At 41.8% G+C, this 16,097-nt stretch overlaps 1 protein-coding gene across 3 annotated transcripts in view; it reads right to left on the bottom strand.

Annotated features, from left to right (window-relative positions):
• The window catches only part of LRRC8B (leucine rich repeat containing 8 VRAC subunit B), a 72,204-nt gene extending 57,573 nt beyond the window's left edge, over nt 1–14,631 (bottom strand). For 2 of the 3 annotated variants that reach the window (XM_019661779.1, XM_019661780.1), the window contains exon 1: nt 14,049–14,296. The gene's annotated coding sequence lies outside the window, so the exon portion shown is untranslated. Of the gene's footprint in view, nt 1–14,048; nt 14,297–14,480 lie in introns of those variants that run through there. The other variant, XM_019661781.1, reaches the window with a different exon arrangement.
• Between the last annotated feature and the right edge of the window lie 1,466 nt (nt 14,632–16,097).

Raw genomic sequence — 16,097 nt, 5'->3', positions numbered from 1 at the left:
GATGAAAGTTAATGGGACTATTTAATTCTATGACCTCTTTCTCAAATTTCTTTCATGTTAGTCTCTTCCGTTCCATCCCCACTGCCCTACTTGGTCTCCCAATATGCTCTCTCTCATCTCCAACACATCCTCCATACAGATGCCAGCATAACTTCCCTCCAAAAATCTGATGTCACCTTCTACTTCAAAACATTCCTTGCGGCTTCTAGGCTCCTCCTGTAAAGCGCTATGATATTTATAGGGTTAAAAATGCATCTCCAAGCCCACCTCAGGCAGTAGCTGAGCCAGAGTCAGCTGGGAGCTTCCAACTCCCACCCCAGTGCTCTCCTCCTTTCACTCATGCTACAAAGGGGGAAAAGTTGACTTTGGTGGAGAGGGCTACACTGTATAGGCATTTTTAAAAACTCAAAGTGTGAGGTTGATTCCAAGCATATTTTCACATTTGTGTAAGAGCCATTATAGCAGACATCGAAATTGGCAAAATATGGGTCATCAGGCAAAAAGAAAGGAGCTACTTGACCAAAGAATTCAGAGCTAGAAGGCATTTCAGGCCCTTGTGCCATAGTACAACAGGCATAAGGAACATTCAGCTTCTTTAGCTCCAAAACTTTGATTCAAGTCCCATGACTTTATATTCTAAAACATTGTGCTGAATTATTTTACCCTGTATCTGCCCTTAAACATAAAAATATAAGCAATACAAACTTGAAATATAATAAATTTAAAAATGTGTCCAAAAGATGGAATTGATTAACTAGAATAATTTATTTGTTTGGGTACTTCATTAGGGGTGTCTAAGAACATGGTACATGAAGATGTAATATACGAAAGAATGAACATGCATTTAAGAAAGTTCAAAACTACCTGTGGGAATCTATGTTAAACACTAGTTTCTACAATATCTAGAAAATATTCAATTGTAATTCTAAAACAAGCATAAAATAAGTGTGCATTAGTAGTTTAACCACTTATTTAAAATAATTCACAGAAGCAAATACTGCAAGCTATTAGCCATCAAGATAGATTCAATTAAAAAAAAGTCAAATACAGGCTAAGAACCTTGAAGAAAGGAAAACCTAAGTTGGTAAATCTTCCCTATTGAAAGTTAAACCATGCAAAATCAAGCAATAGGATTAATGACAGGAAAACCTAAAAACCAGCCCGAGATTCCCTCCCATGTAACGTGCTTCAGTAGACTTGTCTCTGCAGTGGGCTGGCTCTTTCTGTGGCACTAATTTCTACACCACAGGCTCCCATTATTCTTCCTTTACCTTCATGTCTCTGGGTAGAGAAAGGTCTGGTGAAGTGCAGAACAAAGGGAATTGTAGGGCCTGTAACCCCAGTGCCCCCTCCCAATTGGGCCGGTCCAGTTCTGCCACCAATAAAGAACAAGCCATGCCTGGAGAACCTAGATCCCTTTTTAGCATTGTAGGAGATGCTTATTATATCTGCTTTGCTCTCTATTTCTCTGGTGCCCATCACCATAGTAACAAGGCACACAGATGGAAAAGTAGGCTAGACATGCCCCCCAAATGGGGGTGGGGAATATGGAGGAATGGGCCTTTCACTGAGAAAAGGCTAGAATTTCTTCTATCAGAGGTGTCACAATATTAAGGTGGAATTCTAATGGAAAAAAAAGGTTGTCTGTAAGAGATCAACAATAGAAAGCAGCTTAAAAATTCAATAAATAGGGCCGGCTGAGTGGCGCGTTGGTTTGGAGTTGGCTTGGGATAGCAGCTCTGAGCAGCAGGGCCCCGGTTGGGATGCCACAAGAGGGCCAGTAAGGCTGCGCCCTCTACAGCTAAGATGGTGAACAACAGCTCGACCTGGTGCTGCCCTCCTGTGAGTTGCTGGCGACGGCCATAGGCTGCAGCCCCTGCTGCAGTGGGGCTGGCCAGTAGCTGGCGTGAGCTGGCTTGAGCTGTCATCCAGTGGCTGGCGAGTGACTGCCTCCCCCAGGAAGAACACAATGCTAATACCAACATGGGCCAGTGAAGCAACGTCCTCCACAACTAGACTGAAGAACAAAAGGACAGCAACTTGTCTGTTCCTCTTCCCTGATTCCCCAACATTGTTCCCCTCCCCCAATTCCCCAATAAAATCTTAAAAAAAAATTCAATAATTATTCATGTTTATAGGAGATAAACTTGCCGAGCTTCAGAGAATTAAAGCCAGATGTATTAGAAAATCTTGTATGCAAATCAAAACCTTTACATAGCATCCAATTTTGGAAATCGAGTACTCATTTGACAGTGTGGATTATTATTACTTAAAATGTTTGTAGTACTAAAAGTTTAGACATCTGTAAAGGAAGTGTGGCTGCGAAGATAAGTTTGGCACAATGAATATTTTCCTGAAAGGTACAAGTTTATCTTCTGTGTTTTTTGTATAAAATGTCCCAAGAGGAAATCACTGGGTGGGGTGGTGGGGGTAACTACTGTTTCACCCCAGGGAGTCACTGCCCCATTGAATTTGAAACAAGGTCTTTCCCATCCCCAGCCCCCTGCTGTCTGTACATTCAGAGACCTTCAAAGGCACTTTCAGTCCCCATCTGCTCTCTAAAGCCATGACTGTGCCCAAAGTCCCATGTGTAAAAGAGAAATCTCCCCACTCCAACATCTCCATTTTGTTGTTGTGTTTTTGTCCTTTCCTGCCGCCAGCCTGACTCATCCTTTTTCAAAATTTTCTAGGACATTTGGAATACTTGAGATATTATTTATGTTGTTATTGGTCAGGAAATAGGAAAAAGAACCACACTCGCCACATAAGCTACTTGGGGAAGTTTTACTCTATGCAAATAAAAATGGTGCATATACAAAATAAATAAATAAATAAATAAAAATGCAGGAGATGCTTTACAGACAATCGTTTTAGAGAATTTAACATTCTAGTTACTTAGATTTTAGTAGACAAAGCAGCAGACAACTTTATGGAAATTTTAAGTCCTTGATTCAGCCACAAACTAGTTAAGACACTGTGAGCAATTTCTACTTTGCCTTTCTCAACCTAATTGTCTTATCGGTAAAAAGAAAGGACTGGACTAGACTAAGGATATAAACTTGAGGTGATATAAAAATGATTTCAAGGCATGTTAAAATGTTATGCATATAAGTATGTATGTATTATTCTGGGAAAGACCCTCAAGGATATCTATAACATAAAAAAGTTAATAATCAATAGATACTCTCTAAGGTCTCTTCTAAACAATTCTAGAATACCACAACTTGAATCAGCTTACCCAAATCAACTCAAGGTTTTGAATTCAGGTAAGTTCAATATTATGCTCAGGTGAGCATAAAATTCAGGTTGACTCAAAAGTCCCCACCCAAGGAATTTGTATCTTGCATTTGCTTCTTGTCTAGCTTCTCTCTTCTAGGGTGCATGCTCCACACAGAGTGGTTTTTTGTTGTTTGTTTGTTTGCTTGTTTGTTTTCATTGTTGGGTGTATTCCTAGTGCCTGGCATGATGCCTGACAAATATTAAGTGCTCAAAAAAAAATCTGTTGAATTAATTTTTTAAAATTCATAAAATGAAGCATGGCAGTATAAAAACTCAAATACATTATTTTTCTTTTTAAAGTCTGGGGGCCTGCCAAGAGCCATGTACTTGACTAAGCTTTTTTCAAGCATCTATCTCACTTGGTCTTCATGTGCTCCCTTTAAGTCAAGCTTTCCAATCCTAAGAGCCTTTTATAAAATAACACATCTGGGAAAGAGAGCCAGGTAATATATTGTAGAAAAAGTTGCTTCATCAAGTGCCAGATTGCTATTAATTTGTGGGGTTTGCCTACACAAGCCACATATCCCATTACAAACAGTTCCTACATTTGTAGCATGGGAACACGACTTGCCCCTGCAGTACATACTGCAGGTCAGCAGGAGAATAAATGTGAATGTAAATGCTTTAGTATGTTAGAATACACAAACATATAGTAGTAACGCAGGGGTTCCTGAAAAGTGTTTCAGGAGAGATTTGCTACATGCTGTTGGGAGAAAGCAAAAGAACACTGTCTTTACACGTGGCCAGTGCATCCAGGGACCAGGAGAGCCCCAGGAAAGGCTCCCTACTCAATAGGATGATGGTTAGGCTTAACTCTTCTCCCTTCAGATTGCCTTACTCCATAAAGACAAAATGCCCCAAATTTAGTCTGGGACCAAATCTTTTTGCATGCTGTAATCACAGCCTCCTTCTGGGAAGAAATGAGCATGCCTGATAAAATGCTGAAGAATTTTTTTTTTTCCCAATAGGATTGAGACTTCTTCTTAAAAACCAGTCACCCACTGACTCACCTGACTATCAGTCAAGTGTCTGGTGATTTTTACCATTTTTTTGGTAGCTAGTCTAACAATGGGTATTTTTAAAATGATATACAATTTCTAACTGTTCTAGGAGAGTTTGTGTATTCTTAAAATGGATGATGGTGATTAAATCACTTCGGTATCAAATTAGCTTCTGTCAGAAAATATATACATATGATATGCACTCACCATGCTCTTTCTCTGTTGAATGTTCCTTCCCACCAAGAAGAAATCTTTACATTGGCTTAGTCAAGGGGCCTTTTTCCTTAGAGTTCATAGCTAATTTGGCTGAAAAGTTTTCTTTAGCACCCACACCAGTTCATCTTCAAACAGGGCTATGGGGTTTGCTGTTTCCCACTTTTTTTGGAGGGAAGGGACAGAATTTATTCTCTCTGGAAGAATTTATTTCCAGATCATCAATTAACCCTTGTGTAAAAGTATCTGCTTGAAAACACCTGATGTCCTGTTGGTTCATCCTAGCCATCTTTTTATTTTTCCGTTTTCACATTCACCCTTCTCCCACATTCTAAAAGAAAGGCAACCATCTCACTTGTCAGGAGTCTGCCTGTAGTGCATTGCCTTGGGGAGTAAAAATCTCCAAGGCCGCAACCAGAGGGATAGTTTGAAATACCTGTAGGGTTATAGATGTTAAGAAAGTGAATGACTCTCATGACCGAGAAACAAATCCTTTTGGAAGTCAGGGCAAAGTTTCCATTTCTTTGCTTCGAGCAACACTGGAGGAAGATCTAATCAAGTTATTAGACAACAGAAAACTGAAAATCACTTTTATGACCAATCACTAGATAACTTCTGGCATATAACTCAGGAGTTTAAGAAATAGGGTGGAATTATACTGCCCTTGTTCCCATATACTTGTTTATGTAGCAAGATTTACTGAGCACTTACATTTGAAAAGCACTTGATTTAATACCAAGCCTAGCTTAATCTAGCAATAAGTAATATTTACTTATGTATAAATAATTTTTAAGCCCCATGCATCTCATTGGGAGATAATTTTCCAATAAAATTTTACCTATACCTAAAAATGATTCATCAATATTCTAATATACTTGTTGTTCTGGTCAATTGTGTACTAGAAAAAAATCATAACTGAATCCAAAGAAATTTTATTTAACAGAAACTTATTGTCACAAGAACTTAAAAAAATAAAGATATAGTGTGTGTTTATGTTTGTGTGTCACAAGAGTGTGATAAGGTAATCAATGTTACACTGGGATTAAGTTTTAGAGGAGAAAAGGAATGAGATGAGGTCCATGAAGGAAACAAATATGTAAAATTCCTGACTTTTCTAGAAGAGCTTGTTCATGTGTTTTTTAAAATGGATATGGCAGATATGAAATCATTTTGGTATTAACTTAGCTTCTATTGGGTACATTAACATTTTTTTCCCTAAAATATCAATACTTATATCAGAAATGTCATCTTTTAAAATTATTTAAAGTCATGATGAAAAATTTTAGATATTAACTTCTAACATGGATGAGGAGAGCACATAGTTTTTCAAAATCCTTTTAGGGGGTACTGGAAGAAAAATATTCGGAGACACTCTTCTAAACTGTCTGAAAGCCAAGAGCTTGTACTGATCATTTAAAATTTTGACTTCTAATAGAAAGACAAACCCAAGATTATTTCAGAAAAGGGTAAAAGCTGTCTTAAGCATCTCCTACAAATTGTCAAATCCAGCACTCTGAACACAGAATATGTTCAATAAACACTAGCTCATTGAAAAATATGCTGGCCATTCAACTGATTATTTTTTAATAGCATATATATATATATATATATATATATATATATATATATATTTCTATTTCTAACCGTCAACGACAGCTTTCAAATTTTAGTCAACTACCAGTCAAAAATAAGTTAGTGAAACAAAGCCCTGGACCAGATAATAAGTATGCTGAATTTTATTCCCTAAATTCTTTCCCAGATTTCCATTTACATGCCAAATATGATGCCTGCTCCTGGAGATGAAGGAAATAATCTTTATCATGAAGAAGGGCCTATGAGGAAGCAGAGCCGTTCTCCGGCTTAGATATTATAACAGGAGTACAGGCTCAGAGGCAGCAGAGTGCAGAGGAGGAGCTCCTGGGGGTGGTGGGAGGCAGAGGGAAAGTGGCTTGAATGGTCTTTTAGAGCAGGTATGCTTGAAATGATTCTTCAAGGATGGGCAGGTGTTTGACAAGCGGATACGAGCCCCCTAGATAGAGGGAAGACACAAAGTTATGGAGCCCAGCCATCTTCCTCCCTATGCTGTAAACGGTTGAGGACGACTGGTATATGAAGGCGTGATTGTGCAAGCTGTGTCAGTGGTGCATGCACTGGTGGTTAAGAAATGACAGGGTGGCAAGAGGTAAAGCTGGGAGCTGTGGAAGCCAACAAAGGAGGACTGTATTATATGGCTCACCAAGGAGTTTGGACTTGACCCTGTGGCTAATTAAGTCATTAAAGGGTTGTTATTAAACTACGTAGTGATGATGGTGTGAGATTTGCCTCTCAGAAAGATTACTTCCCTGTGCCCTGTGGTGTGGACAACAAATTTGGGGGTTGAAGATAGGAAAGACTACAAACTAAACTACTGGAAGACAATTAGCAGTGATCCTGGAAAAGACTCAAGATAGTTCAGGGACATGGAGGAAAGGTGCCATTAGAAGGAACTTTAAGAATACGGTCTCTGGACAAGTTGCTTTCCAATTGCATTGGGTTGTTGGAAAGCTCATGACGCGTTTTTGCAAGGAAAAACAGAAAAAATACATCATGACTTTTCCGACAACCCGATATAAGGAGCAGTGTAGGGAAAGAATGGGCAAAGACAAGCCCAGAACGAGTTCTAGCTTTCTCTGGGTCATGTAATTTGGTAAATAGTATTGTTATTTGCAAAATATGAAATCTAAAGATGAATAGCAAGTTTGGGGAAAAAGAAAGCACCTTCAGTTTACTTACTCCAGGCCCTCATTTGTTCTATGAGGCAGGTTCCATAGGTATATTATTAGTCCCATTTTTTATTCTCAAAGGGGTAAAATTATTTGCCAATATCCCATGCAGTAGTTTGGGAAACTTACTATAAACCAGGCTCAAGAGCAGGTAATCAGGTCCATACTTTCACAGAACTAATTTTATATTCTGGTGGGGGCAGTGAAGAGACTAGAAGATAAATAAGCAAGCAAACAATACACCAAGATCTGAAAGACTATGATGGGAGTAAGTATCGGGGTTATAGGGGCTGCACCTGAGATGGTCAGAGAAGGTATCTCTAGGCCACATTTAAGTTGACTCCTCATTGAGGAGAAGGAAGCAGTCGTGCAAAATCAGAAGAGAAGAACATTCCAGGCAGAGAACAGCAGTTGAGAAGACCTTGAGGTCGGAACAAGCTTGTCGTGCCAAATTCATGGCAAGTGGAGAGCAACAGGAAGTCCCAATTCCAAGGGCATTCCTAGGAGGGTGAAGGTGAAAGACGTGTGGCACCTTAGGGCAGCGCTGGCACAGGATAAACCCTCTTGGGGAAGCCTGGGGACATGATTACCATGCACAACACTGTGTGTCTGAAAAACAGCGTCATGACTCACAAATGCTTTTGGAAGACACGTCATTGCTTAGTTGAGGAATGCCTCTTTCGGCATTGAAAGAGGGCCAGGAAAAAAACTCATTTCGTTTTGCCTAGAGATGAACTTTAAAATCTTTTCATGAACAGAATTTATCTTAAATTTATCTACTTAGAGCAAGAAACAACGTGCAGTCCCACGGCAGGCAGCTCTGCCCCGAGGCTCTCATGCCTCACCACGCTGCATGGAAGCAGAGCCTCCCAGCCACTCTGCAAGGCTCTAAAAGGGAGTAGAGAGGCAACATTTCTCCCAAGAAGCCCCAATTAGCTCAGCTGGACAGGGCCAGGCACAATGGTACCCCACTGCCAATGTGTGGAGCTGGGTTCCTGTTTGTGCAAACCTGAAAGTCTGGGAGGGAATGGACGCTGGAGCTGCCCACTGGCCGAGAGGCCATCCCGGACAGCAGTCCAGGCTGCTCTCCAGAACACACTGTCCACACTTCCCATCCTGTGGTCATGTTCCACTCCTGCTTTCGGGGCTACCAATTTTTCCGCCAATAGTCTTTCACATGGCCTCCCATTCAGCCAAATGGCTTCAAACTCCACGTGCTAAGGGCGATGCAGATCAACCCTGACTCTCTCTGCAAATATCCTACTTGACAGCCAACTTGCTCAGATGCATCTGCTTGGTGTATCAAAAGAGTTATCTGTATTTCAAGTTTGCCAATAATGGCATGAATAAGCTGTAAAAGAACGAAATTATTCCTGCAATTATGTAGCCCCTTTCAGAGTATTACACTGAGAAGTTATATATTATATACACTTATTTTAAAGATGGCTCTCTACATTACAAAATGCCTTCTTTGCAATGGTGTTGGGAACCCGTGGCACATTCTGGTCCCTGCCTAAAAGCATGCTCAGCTCATGTCTGAACTCATTTCAAACCATGTTTCCGCATCATCTCTGTACTTTACTTTGCTGGTCAACTTTTGGTTCCTAAAGTCACCATTTAACCTCCAACCATAAGACATTTGCACGTGCTCTCACAGCTGTACGTGCTTTCACAGCTCTACGTGCTTTCACCTGTACATTTCCTTTCTGACAATTTTCACAGTGGCAATTTTTCATTTGTTTTCTGGCTCCCCCAGTAACCTGGAGCCTCCGTGATGCCAGGGACCATGTGCATTTTTGCTTACCACTATATTCCCAGAACCTAGCACAGTGTCTGGAACACAGTAGGTGGTTAATACATGCCTGCTGGAAAAAATACTATGAAATATACTCAATGGTGGATAGCATTCAGCTTGAGAAGGGATTAGCCCCAAATCATTCTTATCAAAGCTGAGGAAGGTTAAAAAATACATGAAAGATTTTGCTGCTGTTGAGGTTTAAACTGATTTTGGAGACAATTCTCAAAAAGTTTGACTAACAATTTAATACCACTCATTTGGATATGTATGAATGACCAACTTTAAAACATTTTTTTTATGGAGTTAGAGTTCATTTTCAAAAAGGTTCACCCAGATTAGGCCAAACTAAAAGAGAAAAGCTACCACTTACTTTATCAGGCACAGTATTAAGCACTCTATACACATTTTGTTTCATTTAATCCTCAGATCTGATTTTTATTCCCAGTTCACAGATAAGGAAATTGAGGGTATGAGGGGCTAAGGTTTCATACTAAGTAAGTGGCAGAGCCAGGATTCACATCCATTTGATTCCAAGAACTGTGTTTTTAATATAAGCCATGTTTTAAACTAAGAAATAAATGTTGACATTCAGTAATAATATGTTGCTCCCTCCTATGAAAAGGTACAAGACTACAGTCTGGTATACCACCAATTGGGCAAATGCCCGGTATTTAAAATAGGATTTGGATGCCAGTGATGTGGAAGCAGGGAAATTAGACAATTCGTGAAAGAGGAATAAGGAGGAATATGAACTAACATTTACCGAAAGCTTGTTTTATGTCAGATACTGTATTAGACGCTTTAATGCGTAATATTTCTTTTAATCTTAAGAATCCTATGAGATAGGTAACATTAGTCAAGAAAAAGAGGTGTACAATAACTGATGTTTGGCTACCCAATGTTCATTCCCCCTTTTCTTCCTAAATATGTGAACCTCCCGCATTTTAGCTGAGCACAATGTTGTCTGGAATAAGGACAATACTCCCCAGTCTCTGTTCCAGCTAGGTGAGATCACATTACTGAGTTCTGGCCAATGAGATGTGACACGACCTGTATGACAGCCTCAGGAAAGGTCCTTAAGAGACCTTCGTTAAGAAAGGCTTTTGTCTTTCCTCTGTCTCCTTCCTTCTTTCCTCCTTTCTACTTAACTTGGAGCCTGGATGTGATGGTGGACACTTCATCTAGGACCTCTTCATTGAGGGCCTCACCGGATGTATGGTAGATTTAAAAGGAGGAACCAGCCCAGGGCTCAGAAGACTGTCAAACCATCCTACCAGCCCTGGATTGTGCCTCTCTATAAACTTGGTTTTTTTTTCACGTGAAAGAGAAACAAACATCACTTTGTTTAAGGCATTATTCTTTGCAGTCTCTGCAACTGGCAGCTAATCTTAACTAATCCAGCAACTCATCCAAAGTGATGGTGCAGGGTTCAAACCCAGACCAATCAGTCTGCAAAGTCTATGCTCTTAGGTAGAAGTTTGGAGGACTCCTGCTTATAATCTGCAATAGATTGGGGGCGAGGGGTGGGGGGGAGGAGTATCAAAATGCTGAAACAGAATTTAACAGAAGAAAAGATTTAAATATGCTCTCAAATCAGGATACCTGAGAAATCAGTAGGAATATGCTACTTGACAGTGAAGAATTTAGTCTCCATCAGAGATGGGCAGAGGAAGATGTCAGGCACCTGCATAGAGCTGGAAACAAAAGAGAAATAGAATCTGTGTAGCTGGTAGCTTGTGTGAAAGCTGTTGGCCGAGGAGTAGGCATTGTAGAATAGAGCTCTGGAAATGGCCACAAGATAGGACAGATTCTGAAAGGGACTCTGAAATTGAAGATGCAGGAGATGAAGTTCAAAGATACACTGGAAAGGGACAAGCAGAATCATGTGACCCATATCAAAGACAGCATAAAGGTCAAAGGCAAAAAGAAAGGTTAAGGTTGAAGCTCCGACAACTCATTTTTATTCATTTCCTTTACAGGGGTTCACAACAACACTGAAGTGAATTTATATTATGTTGCAATACAGTAGAATCCTAAATGAAAGGATGTCATAAAACAGGGAGTTTACTATTACCTTTAGTGAATTTTTAAATGAACAGCAGTGATAAGAAGAATTTCAAAGAGAGATTCAGTAACTGGAGTTAGGCCTAATTTTATTTAAGAACAATCTTAATGACCCAGAAAAGGAAAAATAAATGATATCTGCCAAAGACATTATTTTAAATACTAGAAAAAACCCAAAGTCATACAAAAGGTATGTAGGAAGTTTAGAAAATACAGATGGGAAAAAAATGACAATAGGCAATGCAAATAAAATAAAAGGCAGCAATATGAAAACAGACATGGCACAAATTAGAATGCATTTTACAATTGGTTAAATAAATTCTATGCTATAACTGGACATCCCAAATTCCTTTTGTCTGGTCACAGGTCTAAATTGCTGCACGATACTGTGTTCTCCGGAGTTAGGGAGGGAGGAACATGCTTCCTATATGGAAGGCAATGTAAACCATTCCACCAAGTCCAGAGTTAACATGACCAATTCAGCATACATTCGTTGCTGCAAATATGAGTGTAGGCTAGAAGGATGTTAGCAAGGAGAAACAAAAATAAAACTTGGAAATTCATCTTGAGAGACAGTAAATGAAAATCAGGGATTAAATAGGCTATTTTTGCCTGGGCGGTAAAAAATCAGAAAGGAACATAAAAATACTCGGATGCCATCAAAAAGGGTTTGAAAATTAAAAACTGAAAACTTGTTTACAAAGAATAACACTGGTTAAAGCAAGAATCTTCTAAATTTTAAAATATTTTCTACTTCAGAAAACACAACAAAACAAAATCACAAATTTCAGGCCACTGCAGGAAAACACCCACACACGGTTTTAAAAAAAAATTTGCAGGCATAATGGAATATTATTCAGCACTCAAAGAAATGAGCTATCAAGTCCATGAAAATGCATGGTGGAAACCTAAATGCACATTACTAAGTGTAAGAAGGCTATAGACTCGAATGATTTCAACTATATGACATTCTGGAAAAGCCAAAACTATGGAGCTAGTAAAAATATCAGTGGTTACCAGGGGTTGGGGGGACGGAGGGATGAAGAGGTAGATAGAGCACAGAGGATTTTTTTAGAGCACTGATATTATCATACTCTGATAATACAATAATGGTGGATACATGTTATTATATATTTGTCCAACACCATGAGTAAACCCTAATGTAAACTATGGACTTTGGGTGATGATGATGTGTCAATCTAGGTTCACCCATTGTAACAAATGTATCCTCATGGTGGAGGATGTTAATGGGGCAGGATATGCGTAAGTGGTGCAGTGGGCATATGGGAAATCTCTGCACTTTACTCTCAATTTTGCTGTGAACCTACAACTGCTCTAAAAACTAAAGTTTATTAAATAAAAAATCTTGGAGGACCGGATATCCTTTTCAAGTTATATGGATTAGGCCCTTTTCATTTTAACTAATGTTGCTTTCATTCTGAGGATTCTGAAGAATGAAACAGCAATGTGGAATGGTCGTAAATAAGCAAATCTTAACAACTAGTCCAATGAAATCATTCCAAATGTGAAAATATTCATGTTATGCTGGACATGTAACACCTTTCCAATTGAAGGAAATCAAAACAAGTTTCGAAGAACAGAAAATTTAATTCTAACATTTAGATTTTTTTTTTGTAAAATAAAAACATTTTGCAGGGATAGTAAATATAAGAGAAGTGCCACAATGCAACTGTACACTCCGTGACAACTCTACTCCTCCCCTCCCCCACTTCACTACCTGAACTAAGAGAATAGCAGACCTGGTAGGATTTATATTCTTAAATCACATAGGCCCAATTACTTCAGAGATTAGCTGTCACTTTATATTCTCATCAAGAGTGGAGCTCCGGACTAGGAAAGCCAGGGACAAAAGCAAGTCACCCTGGCATCCTTAACTCAGAGAGCATTTGGGATTCTCAGGTGTAACCTGAACACATGGAGGGTACTGGAACTGTTAAATAATTATACTGCAGTGTGACTTTTTTGTGTGCTTCAACCCTACACAGGTTTAGGAGACAGGACAGTCTGACAGGCACATGCCATTTAATCTCTTTTTAGAAAGGAGTGAACAAATTGCCTATTTTAAGTTGGCAGCATATTTGCAATTAAAAATTTTCATACTGATATATTTCTACAGAGTTTTTAAAAAGTTCTTAGGCAAGGCAAATTTATTCAAGGAAGTTCACACATAGGTTGTTTGTAAATTAGTTTTGTCCTTTTCTTGGGAGCTGGGAGAGGGGGTGCTGAGAAGGCATCTTTCTGACCACAAAGAAAGGTCTTCCACACATGTCAACTAACAAGCGGCAACCTATGGACTTTGGGAAGTCAGTTGAGGACACAGGGTAATGAGCCAACACTGAGCCTCCTCCCTCCTGACCTCTCAGCACCTGCTCAACTGCAGCCCAGAAGGAAACTCGTAGCTTCTCTCTCCCCATGGGTATAGGTTGCCCCCTTCTTTCCCTAACAAAGGAACGCCAACACCACCATCAAACTGTAGGCGTACAATGGGTATCCAATGAGTATAAAATGTTTGTCAACAGCGCCAGGGCAGGGGACAAACGAGAGCGACCCAAACGCGGACGCCCTCAGGAGAAGTCTCATCACCCTTAGGAAGGCAAGACTCCAGCCGGGAAAACCAGAGCCCTGGTCCCGCTGCGCCCCAGGACTCACGCTCAGGTGTTGCGCCCAGATCTCTGGGGTCCAAGGGACCGCCTCGCTGCGGCTGAGGACAGGGAGCTACGAAGCCGTGACTCATCTCTCCGGCCGAGCCACCTGCCCACGGGCCCGGCTCGCAGGTGATGCGTGGACAGGTAACCGCACCTGCTGGGCAAACCCCACCTGCTGCGCCCCCTCACCCGGTCCTGCGCCTGCACCGCCTGGGTCGGCTTGGCTCCTCCTCCCCGAGTCGGGGGGCGTCCCGCTCCGACCTACCTGCGCGACTCCAGCCCCGGGCGCCGGCGCTCCCCGCGGCGTCCACCCCGCGCCGCTCGGGACGCGCGGGGGGCGGCCCGGCGCCTTCACTTTGTCGGCTGCCGGCCGCGGCAGCGGGCTCAGCGGGAAGCCCCAGCGCTGGCCGGCTCGCCGCCTCCGACCGGCTCCATTGTGACGCGGCGCCTTCCGCCGGCCAATCGTGGCGCCGCGGCGCGAACCGCTGACTAAGTTCGCGGGTGGAGGAGGAGGGGACTGGGCGGAGGCAGGAGGCGGAGGCGGCGACCGCGGGGCGGCGGTGGCAGCGGCCGAGGACGAGGCGGAGGAGGAAGAGAGGAGGGAGGCTGAGGCTGCCTCGGTAGCTGCTCAAGCTGCAGCCGCCTCGGCCTGCGTGCTTGACCAGCCTTGGGACGACTGCGGGGGCCGGTGACTCACCCATCGCTGATGGAAACAAAGCACAGCTGCCATCACCCGAGAGCGCGCCATGTGGCCGCCCCGGCCCGCTCGCCGCAGCCTGTGGTCCGCATGGCTACCCATCTCACAAGGGGGCTACCAAAGAGCGGGGGCTGTTTTCAAAAAGAGACGAGAGGGAGAGGGGCTGAGGGCTACCCACCAAGAGCACTGCGCAGGGGACTTGGGAAGTACAGTACTGATGTGTCCCTCCCCGTCCCGCTCCGCCACCCCCACCCCCTGCCGCCCTCTCACGTGTGCATCACGGAGTAACTTGTGATTTACATAACGTGTTGGGCCCTAAGGGAAGAGGCTCGGGCGGAGCGCGCGGGAGCCTGCTTCTTACACACAGAAGTTCCTTTACCTTTCTTTATACTGCCTGCTTAGAAAGGCTGCCGAGGTTGTGCGTGGAGTTGACGGTTGTACCAAACTAAGCGGCTTAAGTTAGGATTCTGGGCCTGCAGTACTAGCCGCCTCCCTCGAATGTCCTCATCCTCGGGATGGGGAGGGAACAACATGATAACGGGGCCATCTTATACTCATAACCAACATTTAACTGCTAGTAAACTGCAGGTCCACCCCATGCACTCTCCCACCCATTTTCCTCTGCAGTCAAGTGGCCATGCGTTTAAATAATCCAAACGCAGGGATTGGGGGGGACCTAACGTTATTTACCATCGTCATTTAACCCCCACCCCAGATTTGTCAGTCTTTTTGCACAAACTATCATCTTCAACAATGATTCAATTAGACAACATCTCTCTGAGTTGCTATGGCAATCACATTCCCATTTAAAAAAAATGTTCCTCCAGGGGCCTCCCAAAAAAGTAAATGGAGACTATAAAAAATTTAACATTTGGGGCATATCTGATCAGTTTGTGTAAATGGGAATAAAGAAAGTCGCATGACTTGAGTTATGTGAGACCGAATTGTGTCCCACAAAGACTGTTCTGATAAAGACCACAATTTAAATCACCCTGAAAGGGAATAAGAAGGCTCTTTATGACACTGCTTTACTTCCTTGCCCATGCCATTCTGCCAGCTGTCTTTTTCCTGAGTCAAACGAAGGAAGGCAGAAAGAGCAGTCCTTCATTTGATCATTAATAGATTTATTTTATTGAACTTCTGTATGAGAGACACTGTGTGTTTGCAGATCTGTGAGCTACCTGGTAGTTTAGATTTGGGTTTGGTCCTCAAACTGCTTACTGCCTGGAAAAGAAGATAAAAACACACAGAATTAAATATGAAACAAGAAAAAAGCTGGGTGCTGGAAGAGATACAGATTGTGAAGCCATGTCACTAAAAATTGAGAATGTCTAATTTTCCATATGTATCTTTGAGTATTTGAAAAGGAATATTCTCTCCCCTTCCAAATCTATGAATAGACATACATTCTATTACGGCAATATCACTACCTGAGGTATTGGGGTATTTACTTAACCTCCTTAGGTGTCAATACCTTCATCTATAAAATGACTTATAAACTAGATGATCTGTTAAGATTCCAAATCCAATGATTGTATGAATGAATAAATGACTTCCATGTTTGGTAACCCAAATCACCACGAGCAGGAAGTTAAAGTGATCAAACTCATTAAAACT

Source organism: Hipposideros armiger, unplaced genomic scaffold (genome assembly GCF_001890085.2).
Source record: "Hipposideros armiger isolate ML-2016 unplaced genomic scaffold, ASM189008v1 scaffold_361, whole genome shotgun sequence".
NCBI classification, from domain to species: Eukaryota; Metazoa; Chordata; class Mammalia; order Chiroptera; family Hipposideridae; genus Hipposideros; species Hipposideros armiger.
The sequence above is the reverse complement of the archived record's forward strand: the minus strand, read 5'-3'. Positions and strand labels throughout refer to the sequence as shown.